General features: G+C 37.5%; 1 protein-coding gene across 1 annotated transcript in view; it reads right to left on the bottom strand.

Moving 5' to 3' along the window:
- SHROOM2 (shroom family member 2) overlaps positions 1–22,014 on the bottom strand; it is a 207,180-nt gene that overhangs the window by 124,148 nt on the left and 61,018 nt on the right. The window lies entirely within an intron of this gene.

The following is a 22,014-nucleotide window of genomic DNA, read 5'->3' as shown; positions in this document are numbered from 1 at the left end:
GCTACATATTCCTCTTTTTTTTTTTTATTCTGTTGCCATTATTGCAGATGATGTACTTTTTTTTATACAATGCTTTATTCCAGCACCAAACAAGAATTACCCAACACCCATGTCTGTGCTTTATGTATGAGGTAATACCACTACTTATTTCATGCACATTTCTTCGAAGTAGGACATTTCTAATGTTCCACAAGTTGTGGACTACAACTTCCATCATTGCAGATGGCTGGAATCCTATATAATGAGACAGTCAACATTATTTGGATTGCTATAGGTTAACAGCAACAGTTATAACATTTCAACAAATTCGTTGTTATGCATAACAATTTTTCAAAATTTGTTGCTGATCAGAAATATTAAAATTAATTTTGCCGAAGACATTGTAAAAGTACTACTGTTATATCAGTCACATTGTATAGGGATTACCGGATAGTTTTGGCACAATTTGACAAGTTCATTTCAGCAGTATTTTGTCTAAATTTATCATCTAAAATCAAATGTAAAACAGATTTAAACAGGGTTAATCATAAAGGTAAATAGCAAAAAGCTAAGTAGAAATAAATAGGCATGGTACAACTTTAGGTATCTGGAACAATGCGGTTGCCAAGAAAACCACCAAATACGGTTATCACGTACAGTCGATTATCAGCATGATCCATTTGGGAAAGTAGTGTGCTTGGTCACTCGGTTGCTTATTCATGAGCTTATCTGTGCATGTATAAGCAGTCAACTTGAGCTTGACATTTTTGCTCAAGGTTATGTGCTAGAGAGAAAACTAGCAGTGAATGTGGAGATTTAATCAAATATTTCACAAGGATTCTTGTAAATAAAACTATGTATATATATGTATGTATGTATGACCTCACAAAAGGACTTTGTAGTTGCCCTCGGGAAGGAATGATGAAAAGTAGAAGAAAAATAAAGGGATATATAGATAACTAAAAGATTTCACTTTTAAATAAATTGACTACAAGGCAGGATATGTGCAATTCTGACAAGATAAAACTTGTACTACAAAAAAAAAAAACCCTTACATAAGTAGATCTTTTTTTTTTTATATGTGAGACTTATTCACTAATCAGTTAATTAGGAGCTAAACAACATTGTAAAAATGATAATGTGATAGCATGAAAAAATGAAGGGAAAAAAACCCAAAAAACCTTCAGCTTCTCGGGTCAAGGTCTTTTTGAAACTATGTTTTGACTGAATAGAACAAAATGTGAGGGAATTAAAAATGAGCAGGAACAACTGCCTAGATCTACGATAAACTGCAGCAGTCAATATACTTAGAGTGTTCTTTTAAAGTTCAATTACAACCATGTAATAGTTTCATTTAGTTAAAAGGGTCTGTCAAAGCGTCAAAAACACTTTGCATTCCTGCAAAGTGCTTAGTGCACCCTCAGCCCACTCTCATTAGTGAGAGTGGGCTATGGCGGCAACAATTTGTAAAACTAGACGTGTCAATCAAGGAGTTCAGTACGGTTACAGGGTTATTCACTTATGTGAGAATAATTTGCAATTCAAAGTGAATTTCACATTTAAGGCCAATATAGCTTTACTTGAAAAAGTCAGCTGTGTTTCCAGTTCAGATACTTTGCCCACAAATTTGATATTCATTTAGAATTTACTAACAAGTCTTGCCTTAAAGGAACACTATAGTGTTACGAATACAATCATGTATTCCTGACACTAGTTCTGAAGTGGATGTTCAGGGGACCGGGCCACCTCTGATGGCAGTAAAAAAAAAAAAAAGAAAAAGAAAAAAAAAAAAAAGTGATTTCACTCACTTTCTCCCACACTGTGACGTCTCGCCGTGGCTGGCCCTGTCTCCGTGGCTGAAATCTGTCTTGATGATCTCAGCCAATTAAATAGTCAGGCTATTGCGCATGCGCAGCGCTGTGCCAATCCGCATCTTCTCATAGAGATGCATTGAATCAATACATCTCTATGGGGAGCGTTTTGCGTCTCCATGCCGACCGTGTGCAGCACTGGACCCAGAAGCATCTTTAGTGGCCATCTGAGTGACTACCACTAGAAGTGTTACTAGCCAGCAATGTAAACAACTGCCTTTTTTCTGAAGGACACTTGAGGACATTTTCCTGGTGTCTCCAGGATGAAGGAACATAACCCTAAATTTATGATACCGTACCATCTAATACAGGACAGTTGGGAGGTATGATACAGCTTAAAAGCCCCGCCAACCTACCATGAAAATAAATGCATTTGAGTTTTAACATTTACAAAAGGTATGTACTTTGCAAATATGTCTACTTTAATGAAGTGATTCAAGCACTCACGAAACGCGCGTAAGGCAGCAATAACTCACACTTCACTGACAAGGACAAACGCACAGCAGCTCACAGTGAAACGCACGCAAATAAATTCCAGCAGCAAACACAGTATTCAGATTCCCCACTCTCTCCCAGAACGGGCAAAGAGGAAAGAGCAACTCTTAAGTGACCTACAGACTGATACGAATTTCCCACTAGGCGATGTGCTAACCATACCTGCATCTTATGTGAGTGTGTTTTAACAAATCTTTTACTTTAATACAGTTTTTACAGAGAGCACTATGTCTCTGCTATTCTTATTTTAGATATACCCCACTGTGGGATCCTGACACTCCTATCATTATCTGGAATATACGAATATCTCAAAAAATAGAGACCTGTCAAGCTGTATTCGTGCTTATGGTAAATATTGGACTACAGCCTAATACTATAACAATTCAACTTATTTAGGAAGTCCCCAGCTATAATTTTATCAAGCTAATACAGTGTTCTAACACAGAGACAGTAATTAATTGACTCTCTCACAAACTACCTCAGAGTGGAGATCTTTGGACATTTTAATACTGTGGCTAACTACTGCCAATCCTTTTTTCTTACTATTCAGTGATTTTTATGATTTGTTAAATTACTATTGCACTTAGAACAGACAGACATTTAGTCTTTCTAAACTGTTAGCATTCTATTACACCACCTACCTCCTATTCGTGGTTGCTTTAATAGCAGAGTTCTTTGCGATTTTATCCATGTCTACTTTAATGATTGTTAGTTTAATTAAATTGTTCTTTTTAAAAAAAATAATTTCTGTAGAATAGACCAGGCTAACCTGCTAAATACATCATTAAAGATATAGCATATTAGGTTACCAATACTTGTGTCCAAGCAATTACAACTCACTATTCTAAGTATTTGTCATTTGATTAAATGTGATTATTGCTGTACAGCTACATGATATAGTGCATAGTATGATTGCATTTATCTTTATAAGTGCACATCTTTACATGTGACCTACATATTGTGTTAGTTATGTTACTCGCAAAAGGTATAGGAAGCCATTTTCAGGAAAATACATCTCTTATACCTACGATGGCAAATTCACCAACATCGTGTGGATCAGATCGTCATAACCCAACAGTCCAAGGCTTGGGGGACAGGAGGTCAAATTCAAAGATCATCAGGTTTAATCTCCAGTGTCTAGTTTCTGGGAACACCAGAGGCAAATCCCCAATAAGAGTAGCGTGAGCATATTATTAGATGCGCTCATGCAGTTTATACTAAATTCATGGCATTCGGGCCAATACAGCAGCTTTCAGACAGTTTTCACTTTCATCTCTGTGACAATCACTACAATATATCTATTACTTGTAACAATGTAGTGGGGATATCATGTATTTAAAAGGAACACAACAGGCACAATACGACTTTAAAGCATTTGATAGGCTTGGCCTCATTAATATATTTTAGTTTTTGCATGCTCAAATCTTCATAGTTTTGCAAAAAAATTAATGTTTTGCATAATGCTGCACCATAAGCCTGCCTCTTTAACCACACCCCCTCACTCCAGAAAAAAAGACTTCCTTATCAAATGTATGCACGCAGTCTCAGCCCTAACAGCACTGAGTATGCTTCTTTTAATTCAACATGGCTGCAGACAGTGAGAGGCACCAGTATTGCCTGGAGTGTCCCTTTAAATGGAGTTATATTTTGGTTTAACAAGACTGATCGATTTACTATAGTCTGATTGTAGCAAACACACACCTTTTCATTACCTATCGATGGATAGTATGGTTTTGATTAATGGAGTTAAAAATGTTGTTTTTCTAATAGGATTGCTAGCATCCTGTTTTTCTGATATAGTCTCCTTCATTTAGGATTATAAATATAAACTATGTATCGGCTATTTTAGACAGACTGTACAAAACGTGGTAACATAAAAAGCATGTTAAAGCAAATTTCAATAAACATCTGGAGACAATTCATATCAAAGGTTTTATGTCTGCTGTGGGTGAGCTTTTTATGGTTTCAAGGTGTTTGAAGTGATTTATTTAATTCTTTGTTACTGCTGATGTCTGGTGAATATTTTGCAAAAAAATAAAAATAAAATCCTTCACAACCTTTTTTTTTTATTTCATGATTAATTGGGCTTGTATTTATTTTAAGAAGAACTTTTACTTTGGAGGTCAAATCACCCATTTGTTCCAATAATTTTTTTTTTTTAAAAACCCACACACCCTGGATTTGTATCAAATGACATGATGTGGCTTTTAGAACATATTCAAAAGGATTCCTTGCCTGTAGTCAGTAGCTCCAAATATTGTCGTGTAGTAATGACATTTAAGTTGCTGTATTAGTCCAGTAATGAAGATGTAAAATAGTAAAGTAAAGTACTGTAGTTTCATTTAATAACTTTTTTACTCTAAGAACAGAAATATGTAGTGACAAGCTTTCAGGAGTACCTCGTTTTATCAAGTTTAACGCATATTTGGTTACAAATACTTTAGACTTGATAAAGGGAGGAAGTCCTGAAAGTTTGTCACAACAAATTTCTGTAGGCCCAATAAAAATGGTATGAAGTGAAACTCACAATCATGGCAGAGTCAATTGAATGAAAGAACAGCAGAGGTAAGGTTTTCAACATTTCCTGGGGCAAGAAAACCACCACAAAAGTCCTATTTAAAAAAAAAAAAAAAATTCAAAATGAAAAAAAGAGGCTACCACTGCTGCTACACACAGGCTTAATTCACTAATGTGAGATTCCAAACGTGCATTTTAAAATTGAAGGCCAAAATATTGTAATTGGAAGCATACCTAAATTGGAAAATTTTCACCTTAAAATTTGCAATGCACTTTCGAGTTCTCACTTGAGTGAATAATCCTGGCAGTCTTTTTTTTTTTAAATTGTTGAGTTTCTTCACATTTCCGATGTGCCGTCACATCCACTTAGGAGCCATATTGCCACAGACAGTGTTAGTTCTAATGGCTAAATTGAACTAACTGTGCTAAGCGGGGCAGTCCTCAAACTAGGGTAAGTCCTCAAAACGCTCAACTCCCTTTCTGCCAACCAGATAGCGGTTTCTGAGGCGTCTTGGATAAATGCAAGGCAGATAAAGCCCTTAACCAAATGTCTTTCTCCTCGGAGGAGAGAACAGTAAAGGTTGTGTGTGTGTGTGGTGCAGACCGCAAACACAAAAACCTAGACAGAACAGACATTTCCAGTGCTGAAACAACGATTCCAGATGGTAGACAAAAGCCAAAGATGCAGCTACACAGCCGGGCCCCTGCAACATGATCTTTTTAGCAAGTTAAAGTGGTTATGGTGCTTCACGCAGAAGCAAAATTAACGTTGAGGGTGGTAAATGTGTTTATGAAGGTCTTGGATGATGGCACCCTAACAAACACAGAAATCATTAGAACACTCATAGCCACACCTTTTGTTAGGCCACTTATCTGTAGTTGAACAAACGTTTGGCTCCTATTTGCCTTTCAATCTACTTGAAACCCCCCATATGTTTCATTGCTTTATAACATGGATTCAGCATCCCCTCTCCCCTGCTATATTTCTGACAAATTCTCCACACCTCCTAAGTGCACTTAAGTAAAAGAAGTGTGTGGGGGAGATGGGGGGATGGGGGGGGAGCAAGACAGGAAGTTTCTTACCTACAAGAAGAAGAATGTGGGCACTTGGTAAAGTTAAAATCTGATCTCATACAAATGGAATTATAAATCGAGCAGCAAGCTTTCATGCAATGTATGGGGTCATACAAAAAGCAGGCAATGTTCATGAAGGCACCACGCCAACACAAAAGGAATTTATTAAAAATGTTCCCCCTGCAAGGAAGTTAATTCATAACATGTCAAAATAATTCTCTGGAGACAAAGCAACGACACCTGGAGCAGCTGAGCAGATTTATGGCATATATTCCAAATTGATTTCAGACTCATTCAATGTTATTAGACAAGAATCTTTAAACTTTCCTTTGTGGTCTATGTATATATTCAAAAGCCTGCAACTGCTATTTAGAACTAATTAACAAGTGTTTTAATTTATGGAGGATTCCACATTCCACAACATTTGCCTCTAAAAGCACACAAGCTATTCATAACATAACAGAGGTTGACTTCAATGAGCACACTAAACACCATAGCCACTGCATTTCATTGTAGTGGTTGTGGTGCATAAAGTCTGCAAAGCGTTGTTCTCCCAGTTTATTTCAAATATTTTTAGCATGGTTTGACAGACAACTGGGCTCTTCTGACACCTACATCCTGGCTTCTCTGCTACAGCTTAGCTACAAGGTAGGCAAATGTTCCATCAGGCCATCCATCTTTAAGTGGCAGTGACAGATTGAGAGTTTGAACGGTAGGTTTGCTCAGAGCTCTCAGCCCATCATAGCTGCCTTTAAATGAGTTGAACAAGGCTGATGTGGTTCAAACATTAAAGCAGCTCTGTCAACCCCTCCAAAATTAGTATTTCATAAAGATACAATCTTTATAAAATACTCACACTTGAATGCGTTGGAATTTCACAGGGAATACTCTGGCTTGGTATATTCATTACGCTTGACAAAACACAGATACTTCCATCAAGTTTGGTCATTTCCCCCCAGCCGTCCATTGTCTATGGAGGATCACACAATCTCATGGGATGCTCCATAGAACCTAGTGTACACTTGTGCATGCACGGGAGTGCAACACTGACATGAAGTGTCTGGGGCTAAAGAGGACCAACCCGATGAATATGGAGTCAGCAGCGAGGGGCAGGTTCAGGTAAGAAGAACTCACCTTCCCTCGTCCAACGGACATCAAGTGGAGCAGTCACCATTGGGGGTCTTTGCAAAATATGCAAAGACCCCAGACAGGGACAGGTAAACCGAGCCACAGCAGAGAAGCTGTGCCTGTAGGTGTCAAACCACTAGAAAAACAGTTTGACACAAACCAGGAGCATTGCACCCAAACACTCTCTGCACTATAATAAGTTCAAAGTGTTGTAGGAGCATGGTGCTTAGCATTAGCTTTCAACCAAGCTAGAACATCTTTTAAAACTGCATGTGTAGAATATACAAGTATGCCAATGCAGGAGGAAAAGTAAAACATATGGAAAACGGTCATCATCACTGGAGGTTGTGAGAAAGTTACACTATTCTACTGATCTTTACACACTAACATTTCCGTCAGAGTGCATTATACGGTATTTACAGTGTACAATGCTCCAGCATGGGATCTTCAGTGAATAAATATGAGTATTAGGTTAACATAAGCCAACCTCAACCAGTTATACTGCTCTGGCTGTATGGAAAATATGTATGCACTCTGCAGGAATACTATAAAATCAAATAATGGTGATGATTAACAGTCAGCAAATAAGGAATTTATTGCTTAGAAAAGAATATGTTCTTAATTTATAGCAGGCACACTGTTCGCATCAGATAGACCTCACAGCCCGTTTTCAATACTAACAGTGACTGCGTTACACTGGGGGTAAATTAATTTAGAAAATATATTAATAAATCTGGTGAACTGAAAATAACCCATAACACATAAGAGTGCTCCATCTCCATTCATGAACAGTTGGTAGACTGACCACACAAATACGAATTTGAATCCAGGCCTAAGAGTGACCCTGAAAACATGACACCAGATAGAGGTTCAAACCTCCTCTCTTTCCAATAAGCCCAGCTTGAAATCCCAAAATAATATAGAGCCGGATCATTAGTACACACGGAGCACACTGCAAGTGCAATGGCGTTAATACACTAGGTTAAGTACAGTGTAGGATGGGGTTAAAGGGACACTATAGTCCCCAAAATAACTTTAGCTTAATGAAGCAGTTTTGGTGTATAGATCATGTCCCTGCAGTCACCCTGCTCAATTGGCTGCCATTTAAACTTTGTTTATTAACTCTAGTCACACCTCCCTGCATGTGACTTACACAGCCTTCCTAAATACTTCCTGTAAAGAGTCATCTAAAGTTTATCCTTTTTTTATTGCAAGTTGTGTTTAGTTTAGATTTTCTTATCCCCTGCTATGTTAATAGCTCGCTAGACCCTGCAAGAGCCTCCTGTATGTGATTAAAGTTCAATTTACAGAGAAAGAGATACAATTGTTTAAGGTAAATGACATCTGATTGAAAGTGAAACCAGTTTTTTTTTCATGTGTGACAAGGGCTGCATAAACAGAAACAAAGTGATTTAACTCCTAAATGGCAGAGAATTGAGCAGTAAAACCTGAGAAGCATGATCTATACACTAAAACTGCTTCATTAAGCTAAAGTTGTTTAGGTGACTATAGTGTTCCTTTAATACACTAGTAATAGTACACACATTGATGCATAATTGGTGGCTTTTTGGGTATGGAGCAGTGATAGTACATTTTGGATTTTTAGGACATCCCCAACAGCCTGGTTCAAAAAAATACTTGTAAGTACAGTATAACAGTTTTCAAGGCCATGTGTTGTTAACGTCTTTTGTCTTTATTGGTGCCCTCCCTCTTACTACAAGTATCAGGAAGTAACCAGTTCCTGGTCCCATACGTCCACAAAATAATTAAATCTTCTAAGTTGCCGACAGTTGTAATGCTTGCTATTATCTCAAAAAGGAAGAGATGGCACAGGGGCCAACAATGCAGCACCTACCATTGACTCCTGTACCTTTGGAATATTAAACTTATTAAAATTATTATTTTATTTTATTAAAAACAAATGCTTGCTTGGGTCAGTGCCTGAAGGATTGTTATTGTAACTTCTAGAATTATTTATGTAGTTATCCAAATCCATCTGCTCTTGATTCCATAACTCTGTACATCCATAGATTTGTTTTGGTATCCTGCCAATCAGCCTCTCTAACTATGAGAATTGATTAGCTTTAAAACCGAATGTGCTAGAAATGTTCTTTCAAAATAATTTATACAAAAACAATAATGTAGCATAACAATTATTAACAAAATATTAATGTTCTGCAGTTGTCTCTGTCCAAAAGTATAGTACGTATTGAGATTCATTCACTAAACTGTGTAGTACAGTAAATTGTCAATTTTTTTGCTATTTGGCTTACTTGAAGGAACACTATTGTGTCAAGAATACAAACATGTCCCCCACTCCGTGGAGATTGAAAGATTAAAACTTAACCTTTTCTCCCTCACCACGGCTGGCTCCACTTCCATGGTTAAGATCATCAACTTGGATGATCTCAGCCAATCCAACGCTTTGCAATCGGAAGCTATTGCGCATGCAATATACGGCAAAACACTGTGCCAAACATCTCCTCAGAGCTGCACTGAATCAGTGCATTTCTATAGGGAAGGTTTAGCACCGCCATACAAGCGTGGAGATGCTGCACGCCAGTGCTGCCCCTAGAGGTATTACAAACACTGCAGAAGCATGCTATAGACACCAGCACTACTACATTAAGAAATTTGATCAAAGATCAATGCTTTGTGGCTCACTATGACTATACTTAGAAGTATTTATCTGCTTCTCTGTTAATTGAACTTTAATCACACGCTGAAGGCGTATACTGGCCTTAGCAGGCTATAAAAAGAGCAGGATAATAAATTCTAAATTAAACAGAATGAGCAATAAGTAAAGTTTAAACATTAGATCACTCTTTACAGGAAGTGTTTAGGAAGACTGTAAATCACAAGCAGTGAGGTGTGACTAGGGCTGCATAAACAAGTGAATTAACTCATGAATAGCAAAGATTTAGCAATGAGACTGCAGGGGCATAATCTGTATACTAAAATTTCTTCATTAAGATAAAGTTGTTATGGTGCATATGATATCCCTTTAAATCTGTATCAAAACACATACACAAAAATCAATTAATTTAAGAAAAATCCATCTCCTAGCTGTGTGTCCTGTCTCATAGATTCCAGGAAAATTAGTCATACCCTGGAATAAATCTTTGTTTTGTTTCTTCTTCCTTAAACTTGATAAAACGGACTAACTCCACATCCAAATAACTGCACACAAAGAATGTTTTAACAGAAAAAGAACAGTATACAAGACACCTACTCCAAATGGAGGTAGGTGCATAGGAATTAGTACAACCTAAAGTAGATTAGTAGCAAAAAGCCAAATATATATATATATATATATATATATATATATATATATATATATATATATATATATATATATATATATATATATATATATATAAAACCTTTATTAATCCTTAAAGCATAGAACTAGCTCTAATAAGCAGTCCAAAGGGCTCGATTTATTTTTAATTATGCACTTTTTCACTTGTTAGGCATCACTTCCCTTTGCTTTTGAGTTACTTTTATAGGGTCTTTGGTTCAGGTCGGCACTAGCTTTGTGCGGTGCCGAGGTATTGGGCACAGATGAGGATATATACTCTATGGAGTATGGTGGGAACTAAGCAGGGATTATTACAATCGTTTGGAGAGTTCTTTCTGGTTTTCTCTGATATCCATTTTTTAATATCCAATTGGCTGACGTCGGCTGAGTTTTTTCTTTTTAACTTGGAAGAGATACAGACTATCCCCCGCCTGTGTCCCCTAATACCGCTCATTAGATTCTGCTTGATAGCAGGGTATCCCTCTTAACTGGAACGCTTCATCTGCCTCCTAGGGCTGATTCCCCTATACCCGGTATGTAGATATTTGTTCCTATTTAGGACCGTTTATTAGAGATAGTAGCTCTATGCTTTAGGGATTAATAAAGGATATATATATATATATATATATATATATATATATTTATTTATTATTTGCCTTTTGCTACTAATCTACTTTAGGTTGTACTAATTCCTATACACCTACCTCCATTTGGAGTAGAGGTCATGGATATTGTTCTTTTTCTATTTCGAGTAATTAGGGTTACCCCCTGCTACACTAGTACAACCAGGTGACCCCTTTTTAACTAGGGGATAGGGTTATATGTCTCCCCTGGCCTATGTTTTTGGCTGGCAGAAGATTTTTTTTTTACCTATCCCAGGGTTAATATTTTTTTTTGTTTTTTTTGTTTGTTTGTGTTTTAAACTGTTGTGATTAAGTTTCATAAAATGAAAATCCCACCTAAATATTATTTTATGGTGAACATTAAAAAGATTTTTTTTTTTTTTTTTTTTAGAGATTATACACAAAGTTGTATGTCAACTGGGATAGATACCATACAACCTTATGAATAATCTCTTAAAAGTTTAATATTCACCATGTGAGAAACTTTACACTTGCTATATTACAGGAACTTACCTTCTTGATTAAGACAATCTATATTGTCCACCATATGACGTCTAATCTATACCATTTATTGTATTACTTATACCACTTTTGTGTTGTAACAAGGTTTTTCAATGTTTGGCGGCGTAACACGCCACTTAAGTCACTATGACAACCTCAATACGAGGTGTTGACTACTCATCTCAAGCCTACATATGTATCTGATATTCTGTAAAATACTGTATTGTTTAATACTGTAATGTCTATGACTGTAGAATACTTCATTTGTAATCTCGCTTTACCAATGTTTGTGAACAATTCTGTAAAAAGAATAAAACGAAAATTAAAAAAAAAATCCTTTCACGTGCTTATTTTAACAATTAAATTGCATATAAAAACTGGTTCATCCCTACTATCAATTTTATTTTTCTCCTTATATTTTATTAGCGATGACCCGTCTTCTAATTTTACTTTCTCATAGGCTTTAGTCAGTAGTTCATCTTTATATCAGTTTTCTTTAAAATTGTGTATTATTTTCTGTGCTTGGTCTTGAAACATTGATTCGCCCGTACAGTTACGTCTGATGAAGTTGTGCTTTAGGAGCATTAAAGTAGCCAAGGTGAAAAATGGCAACTATTCTCTTGTTTGTAACTGTTTCTGTCTACTTTTTTAAAATTCAATTTTCTATATAAATGTTAAGATCCAATAAATTGGCTTTGGTTTTACTATTAAAAAAAAAAACAAAGAAAAAACAGTTTTAACAAAGATTTAATTTCAGACGTCTTTTCAATACAATATTAACAGCACGTGAAGCTAGTAAAATGGAAAGTAACAATGGATATTTGACCTAAATAAAATACAGTACATTTATCAACAAAAAGCAAGAAAGGATGGATGCTCAACTACTTTGATGACCGAGGCAATGTTACTGCTCTACAATACCTCCACAGCAAAATTATTCTGTTAATACAAATCAAGACAAAACCAGTGGTTCTTTAATGGAAACATGCTGGTCACCCCTTAATTCGGAGGTTAGTTTTAAATAAAAATAAGTTTACCGTTTACATTATGTACATGCTGGTACCTTCATCCAGCCTATGGTGGTCAGCCAATTATAGTTTCATTAGAACACTTGGTAAACTGGTCAACAATGTAGTTTGATTGTCCAGGAAGACTAGAGGCATCATAAATCAACGGTCACGATAGAACCATTTTTAATTTTGGAACACTATTACAGTACAGAAGATAGATATTTTTCCAAACTTGTGTTCAAAGGGGCATTCTAAGCTACACAACCACAACTTGCTGTAGTAGTTATGAGTCTGAGTAAATGGTTAGAGTGGGAGCTTGGTTGTCTTTTAACCACAGCATTACCCTCATATTTTGCTATATAATTAACTCCAAATATGGTGCATTAAATTGACACTAACGGATACTGTGTAATTTGTTATTTATCTATCAGTAGTACAGGATACTACTCAGGGCTAACAATGAAAGTGCCAAAATCTGACTGGGGGCTTTTCAAAAACCCCTTGGAGCTCCAGACCCTGACAGCCGACAGTGTATCTGATGCTAAATAACAGTGTTCGATTCTCAACCATCATTATTTTAGGATTTGACAGACTAAAAATTAGGGATGCCAACTTAATGGGGAAAAAAATATTGGCCATGCTAATTTGCATAATATATAGATAATTTCATGGGAAATGACATCACAAGATTTTACATAACATCACTATCACGCCAAGGGTGCATTATTCATTGTTGCACTATAGATTATTGCCATTTAATGTAATTTATGTAGTGCATATATGAATTGGCCACTTGATTGCAAAGTTAGATAACAGAAGGGATAATGCAAATGGCATAGGAATGTAAGGGGGGGGGGTTACAACATGGATTGATCCTTTGCTTAATCAATGGCTCAGTAGGGTGTGAGAAGTCACAAATAGGTGGCCTGGAAGTATGTAAACTAACTGCCTTCAGCCATATGGCCTCTGCCTCTTAATTGACGAGTTGATTTCCTTGATATGTTAATGATCATCAGTTTTTTGTTCAAGTATCATAACCAAAAGAAACAATAATATGTACCCACAGAATAATAATGAAGCCTCATTTTTATTATATTTAGAATGTGACAATCGCCATCTTCTAAACAAGCCCAAACATGATTGGCATAACTTAACCATAGGGGAAGGGATTGTGATGTCCGCTATATTGGGTCTCAAGTAAGAAGCGTGACATATCTATGGAATGGAGAAATGGTAAATTCATAGCGGCAATTATGATTTCTGTGGCAAGTACAAAACAGGAGATAGAAGGAAAAGTTTCTATTTGGATTGATGTTGGTCTGGGACACAAGGGGGTGGTCACTAATTGTCTCTATAGATACACCTATAGAGGCGTGGTAATCCACAGGGTATATATCCAATGATACTCAGATGTGTATTTGTACCTGCTTGGGGACCAGAATCTAATTCTAAGTGAGTCACCACTTTTGGTGAATAAGACCTGACGACCTTCTTCCATTGCTCATCAGTCCATTTCTGACACTTATGTTCCCATTGAAAGTGCTTTCAACAGTAAACAGGAAACATCATGTACACTATGACCAATCTTCAATCATACTATGGGGTCAGGATAGCCTAAGGTCAAAGCTCAGATCAGTTAGCACAAGTTCATAAACAATAAAACAGGCAGAGGGTCAAATACCAGGTAGTCAACAATGCAGAACAGGAAGACTGAAGTGAACACCACAGTAAGCACAGTACAACTAAGCGAAGAGGGCTAGTAGACAGGCTGTTATATACGTGAGAAGGGATATGCTCCCTCCATGTCATTCCCTGGGCTCCTGACACACCACTCTCCTTGTACCACCCCTGCCACTTTAAGACCGTGCCTTTCCAGCATGTGCATGTTTAGGAAGGCCGGATCCTGCAGAGATTCTGTCCACTCACTATGCCGCACTGGAGAAGCCCTTCTTGACCAGATTGTGGCACCACCATTGAAGCAGACGTGCGGCCAAGTATCTCCGCAAGGAGACAGGGAGATGCAACATGTGAGATCGAGGTAAGCTGGGGTCTAGAAAGGGAAAAATATTGGCCTTTGCATTATCATCTTTTTCACAACACAGGCACCGGCCAGAGAGCTTCAAATACTGGCTGTGCTGGTAAAATCCTGGCCAGGTGGCAACCCCACTAACAATGCTTACTTATTTACATAGTATCTGGTGTTGGTTAAACCCCTTATTATACAATATTGGGTGTTATATTGAATAATGATACAATAGCATTTCAGTCATCTTTGTATTTTGCGATAAATGTTACATTTCCAGTTAATTCCCTCACATGATGATATTCCACAAAAATATCTTAATTTTTTTCTGTTTTCTATGGGGCAGGAGAGTTGCCTTTCAATCAGCTAAATATCTTCAATTGCACCAGTCATCAAAACGGAAGACACACAAGGTTCAGTGTGGAGGATATTACCTGCATGAATGTACAGTGAAATCTCTACAATTTCTACATAGATTTAATTATATGCCAACAAGTGACTCGGTCAAGCAGTGTTTGGGTGACAGGTCTGCTGTGGATGCATATTTTAGTAGTGCCTTATTAACGTCAATCAATATGCAATTTTGCAATAGGATAATCTTTCCAGCACGCGTTGTTGTAAGACATAATACAGTACATCCTTTCTTTTTTGAATTGATATTTCAGGAGCAGTTCAAAAAGCTCTTTCTAAAAGGTCAAAAGTATTTGAAGTATTTATCAGGAGAATGGGAACATTCTTCCAGTGAACCTAGTTTTAAGAAATTATTTGTCATTAAATCTGATTGGATTTGGGGGGGGGGGGGGAGGATTTGATGGCACTGGGGGTGGGGGGAGGGGGGATCGTTTCTCCAGCACTGGACTGTTCATTGTCCAACATATATTCCTGACCCTATATTGTTAAAATCCTTATTTAGCCTCCTAAATATATCAAAATCTTGCCTTATTTCCAGCGCTGTCCATAGAAAAGCATTGATTGGCGGAGACTCAATTCTGAAGAGCTCAGCCAAGGAGGAGTTGCAGGAGTGGAGGCAAACACTGCTCTGGCCAATCAGCATCTTGTCATAGAGATGCATCGAATCAATGCATCTCAATTAGGAATGTTCAGCATCTCCATGCAGAGCGTGGAGACCCTGAATATCAGTGCTGCACATTATGCAGCACTGACCCAGGAAGCATCTCGAGTGGCCATTTGAGGAGTGACCACTAGAGATGTTCCTAGGCTGCAATGGAAACACTGCCTTTTCTCTGAACATAGGATAGACAAAACTACTACATTAAGCTGCAGTTGTTCTGGTGACTATAGTGTGCCTTTAAAATGTGTACATGTGCTCTGTAAACCCCTTAATCATTCCCCTTTTAAAAGGTTTCATGATTGGGCTACACACCTACAGGAAACACTGTGGCCAAAAGTATTATTACAATGGCTTAACAATACAATGCAGGATGATCTTTTGTACTTAACTAGATAGCTAAATCCAACCCATCACAATTCTATAGATTAAAGTAGTATCATACCAGTATTTAGGAAATGTTTTTCCACAAATGAAAGGTCGTGAAACAGAATACTTGCCGTCTTTGTGTATGAATCTTTTCTCCGTTCAAGATAAAGAGAAGGAGAAATGGAAGTCAGCCAGGTCTCTATTGATTACGATACCAATGCCAAAAAATGGCCGTGGTCAGTGTTCTCGCAGTCAGATCAGCAGGGTTTGATGTCTGAGCCAATTCAATTCATTTGTCAAAATATTATTTTAGTAATTCAAGCCAAGTACTAAAAAATACAACACATTTCAACTCCTGCAGTGTAAAAGGCCCTAGACTCCACGTGTCAGATTTCCAAAAGCAGAGCAGAGACATGCTCTACATCCTCTCTCCAGTCCACCTGCAGGGTCAAGAATCATTGCTGTAACCTACTCTCCATCAAATCAAACAATTTATGTGGACATCAGAGAAGATAACTACTTATTCAGTAAAACTAGTTTTATACTTAAACTAGTGTCTTACATCATTAAACACTTGTAAACGTTTAATCATACCTCAACGAGAGTTGTATTGTTTGGGAGCTCTGTAATGTAAAACACACAATCATTTAGAGGTCCAAAAATCATAGAAGATCAAGGCAGGGAATAGGGGCCTGAGGATTCAGGTACCAAAAAAGGACCATATGAAGCATGATACTGAATTTTAATGCCTGAAACCTGATATAGTCTGCATACATTCTATAATCTAGTTTACCTGCCTTTAACATTTTTTGTTTTGGATAAGCTTTACGAATTATTTAATATTTTGAAAAAAAAATATTTGAAATATTGTCATTTTAATATTTAATTTATTGAGGTGTTTGATAAATTATATTTTCTGATATTTTATTATATAGAAAAAAGCCATTTAAAAAAACAGTTTAGCCAAAAATATGAAATAGTGACCATACTAAAGAAGATAATAAGGCATTACTTTTTTTTTTTTTTCCTGTTACATTATCCCTGGTCAATGTTCTCAAAAGCACCTTTTCACAGCTTATGCTTGGACTGCACCAGAGCACCCTAGCACCATATCCACTACAGCGGGATATAGTATTTAAAATTCTTGAAGTGTTGCTTAAAACATGTATTTGTGTGAAGGTTAAACAAAGAAAAAAAAAAAAAAAACAACAAAAAATTATATATATATATATATATATATATATATATATATAAAAATTGCAGGAACAAATGTTCTAAGTGTATGTATTTTGCATATCTTACCAGGTTTAATTAGAATTATAACATAATTTTATTTGTTTTAAATAAAGTTTTGAAGTTAGGCACAAAATAATAAAGCCACATAATAGCCAATCCCCTATGGTAAACCTGTTCTAGAATAACGATAAATGGAACATAAAGCTGTATAAAACTATCAGATCTTCAACAACACTTTTCTTCTCCACAGGCAAAATAACAAAGATCTGGAGACTTATTAAAAGGGAAGAGAATTTATTTGCCAACAGTGTTCCTTTACAGGGCTTTTGGGTAGTTAACTATCTACAGAATGCGAAGACTGATAAAGAAGTTAAAAGGAATTTTGAGTAATTATATGGTATGTAGGAGAATCGGAAGATCTTTTGCAATCAGGCACTATTAAAATGCTCTCTGCTATATAAGAGCAGGTCTTGATTTCCACTATCACATTTCTCAGTAAATATATGAGCAGGTATATTTCAATCTGTGCACCTGTCCCAACAAACATGGTATTGTCACGACTGGTAGGGAACCTAACACACAGACAGGACACAACAGACAGAATTGCATACCCGGTTATTAGAATGGCCGGGCTATGCAAAAGAATAGTCAAAGCAAGCCAAGGTCAAAGGGAAATAGAGAGATGGAATATGAAGAGACAAGCCGAGGTCAGAGAGCAGAGACAACAGAGTAAATGTAAGACAAGCCTAAGTTCCGTAACCAATGAATCAGACAGAGCATAACAAGCAATCTGGCTAAACAAAGACCCCAATAGGGCACTCAGGCAAGGGAGAGGTTAGCTTATATAAACACAGGGTGTGTCTGATTGGCTAACCTCCAATTAGTGTTAACTACAACACGTGGGAGGTGTTTCTTCCCTCCCTTGTGGTCTCTGAGGTCATCACTGTGTGCCGGGTCACATGACCGGGTCTGACACACACACACACACAAGGGTGCTGCTCTGGAACGTGCAGCATCAGAAACACGGTCAGTCTGGAGCACGGCGGCGGGGACAGCCGCACGCCACGGACAGAGACCAGATGTGGCGCCGCTCGCGGTGACTGGCGTGGAGGTAAGGGACCTGACAGGTATGGTGTCATCTTAGAACATCTCCTATATTCATTGCACCTGTAAACCGGATAACAAAAGCATAGAATAAAAAGGTATCTCTCTGAGTATGTTCACCTACATCAGTTTACTAGAAAAATACATTATATACATTAATTAACCTTAAAGCACAAAAATGTTGCACAAGGGGATGGAGCCCGAGAGGATGCATTTAGGTGACCAAAAGTACCTCTACGGTGATGTGCACAAGCAGGTTTGGCAACAATAAACCCTCAAGTCTGAAAATCAGGACTGCCCATACAAACGGTGCTGTAAGGTGCTTGAAATCACATGGCATCCACGGAAAGTTGCGTATACAGTCACCCAGCCCCCAAGTAGCACTAGAGCATACAAAAGACTAGTTTAGCAGAATGCAAGTACACATTTTCTCTAGCTATTTAACATTTTTATACATCATGTGTGTAGTTTTGGTTTAGAGTTAGTTTAATGATCCTTTTACATAATTTTTTTTATAGGGAATAACGCACAGATGACATCACCATCTGTGCAATACAAGATTCAAAAACATGATCTGCCCTTTGAAATACTAAACAGGTCATGTTTTAATTATATAAATCCTAACTTGAGAAATATTGTATCTCAGAAAGATTTGCTTATACGTTACGAAGACATTTGTCAGATTTCTGTTAACAGGAACTCTGGAATCATTCAAACAGTTTATTAGCTTAGTTCTGCTTCAGTGAATCAAATGCAAACCAAATCAGCATTCCATTCAAACAGCATTCCACCTCTAAAAAAAAATCCCCTGCAACACACAAGGTTACATGACAAATAGCCCCCTACTGAGCATATTTCATTATGTAGCAAACTCATGGAAAGTGACCATTAGTGTATTCACATCACATCCCCACTCCATTTTCTGAAGCAAAATGTTAGAATTCCTCCCTAAACTATGAAACACGAAGCACATGATCATTTTCTTTTTTTCCCATTGTATTTTAGGATTATCTGACATTTCCTTTATACGCATCTACAGCACTGTACAAAAAACATAGGTAAAAAGGTAACATACTTTTAGACATGCATAAAGAAGGCTAATGCGCAGTAGAGGGTAAAATCATATGGAACGATTACAATTAGCATTTTTACAGTAGATGATTGTAATATTGACATGTTTACTTAGTTGGATACAAATGCAGAAAGAAAAGTCCTGCGCTCAACTCCCATCACTACTGGGCGGCTGCAATGACTACAGTACACATCAGCCCCAATACATAGTAAAAACCAAAGAAAAACATGTTACCTGCGCTCTCTCCTTTATCCCTATGTATTTTTAAAACAAATGGAGGTCTTTTAGTTACCTCCAATGGCCATGAGAGGATGAGCCCACCTGCCACATCAAGGCAGACCCCCCTAGGCGGGTCCTAACTCTAACCATTCACCTTGCTTCCTTGAGCCTCTGGCAAAAATCTCTAATGAAACAGAAAGGGGTATTTTTTATGTACACCCCTATACATTATTAACCCCTAATAGGGAACACATGGGATGGGCGGCTGCATTGTAACAAGGCTGAGTAATACAAAAATTGGATACAAATGCAGAAATAAAAGTCCTGCGCTCAACTCCCATCACTACTGTCTCATTAGAGATTTTTGCCAGAGGCTCAAGGAAGCAAGGTGAATGGTTAGAGTTAGGACCCGCCTAGGGGGGTCTGCCTTGATGTGGCAGGTGGGCTCATCCTCTCATGGCCATTGGAGGTAACTAAAAGACCTCCATTTGTTTTAAAAATACATAGGGATAAAGGAGAGAGCGCAGGTAACATGTTTTTCTTTGGTTTTTACTATGTTTACTTAGTTGTCAATCGAGAAAGTGATGTTTAAATTAGTACATTGACAGGGAAACCGTTTAACAGATTATCCTTCTAAATATTACTGGAAAACACATAATTCTGATAGTCTACTTAAAGTGACACTATAAAGAACACAACCAGAGCCGCTTAGCGTAGTAGTAGCTGTAGTATTGTGGAGCTCTCTCCCTACTTGATGTCAAATGATGATTTAACAAAAAACAAGTCTCTTCCAACACGAAAAAGACCCTCCAGACACCCACCCTGATGCTATTAAGATAATGAAGGGGTTTAAAAATCAACAGTCTCATTTTGTCTGCACCCAACTGAAAAAATTAAATTATTAGCAGGGGGAGCTTAGTTGAGCATTCTTAGTCTACCATTGCCCTAAAAGGTTAGACATCTTTGTACGGATAATGCAGACATGAAATTAACACATTAAATAAGTAGCAAGAGAGGACCATGCTTTGAGTGCCAAGAAACACATTTGTTTCGTAAAATCAAGCAAAAACTTTTTTTACTTTATTTTTATTTTTTTTAAATGGAGAGACTGCTTGCACTATAACTATGAACAAATAATATAAAAAAAAAGTGTTTAGTGTCTATGGTGCTTATAATGTTCTTTTGCATCTTGTTTTATTGCTGGTACAGTGGGATGTGCTGATCCACTCCCATTGTGTGTTTTGTTATGTTTGAGCAGACACACTGTGCCCATTTGTTTAACTTTATTTTAGACTTCTAGATGTTGTCAAATTCACCTATACACTCTTGTTAGCTCTTTCTTAATAAAATTAATTATAATGCTTGCTGCTTAACCCAAACATGTAACAAGAGTTTTTATATCTCATGAGATAAAACCAGACCTCGCACAGTAGCGATGAAGTCCTTCAGTTGCATCCAGCCATCCATGACTAAAACCAGAGAACATAATGAACAATGTAAGGAACGGGTCATTAATCTTCTCAAGCTGGGTAATGGCTGAAAGACGTTCACAGAAATCTCTACAGGTTTCTACTCTAGACATGATTAAGAAACTCAACGCTACCAGAAATGCTACTTATTTGACCCCCAAAAAAGTGTACAAGGAAAAAAAAAAAAAAAACAACCTGAAATTATCTGCTGTGAAAAGGGTTGGGAAAAAACTCCTTTCAAGTGTAATCTATTTTAAAACAGCCTTTTTAGAAACTGAAAGTCAAATATTAAACCTCCTATGGTGATTGAATGCAAACAAACGGGCACAGGCAGCGTCAGATAACCTCGGAGTGGCGCAGAGGAGTCCTGGAATTTGTAGGCATGACATATTAACGGTTTGGAGAGTGGTTCTATAAGAGTTATTGTGTCAAACTTGTTCAGAACAAGCTGTTAAAGAGCATGTTCATGTAGGTTGGATCTTGTATAGTACAGCAGGGCCGGATTAACATGGGGGCTGATGGAGCTGCAGCTCCAGGCCCATTGATTTAAAAAACAAAAAACAAAAAAAAAAACACTATTCTTAGGGTTGCCACCTGGCCGGTATTTATTTGAGGGAGCCGATATTGCAGCACTACCGGTATTTTTCTCAGTATAAACAGAGATTACTCTGTGATATCAGCACCGGCCAGTAGGTATCGCTGTGTGTGGAGAGAGGCAAGGCTAGGAAGTTACAGCATATACCTGCATCTCTCTACTCACTGATCCACTAGGGTAGCAGCTACAAAGCACAGAGTCAAGACAGCACCTCCCAGCCTGCAGAGACCGTCTACAGCTCAGGGAAGTGAGGGATGAAGCAAAGGCTGCAGGAAGACATGGGGACACTGAGACTCTAGGGGACACTGGGAGACCTGGGGAAACAGACACTAGGGGACACTGTGAGACATGGGGACAGA

The sequence above is a fragment of the Pelobates fuscus genome, chromosome 1, assembly GCF_036172605.1.
Source record: "Pelobates fuscus isolate aPelFus1 chromosome 1, aPelFus1.pri, whole genome shotgun sequence".
NCBI classification, from domain to species: domain Eukaryota; kingdom Metazoa; phylum Chordata; class Amphibia; order Anura; family Pelobatidae; genus Pelobates; species Pelobates fuscus.
The sequence above is the reverse complement of the archived record's forward strand: the minus strand, read 5'-3'. Positions and strand labels throughout refer to the sequence as shown.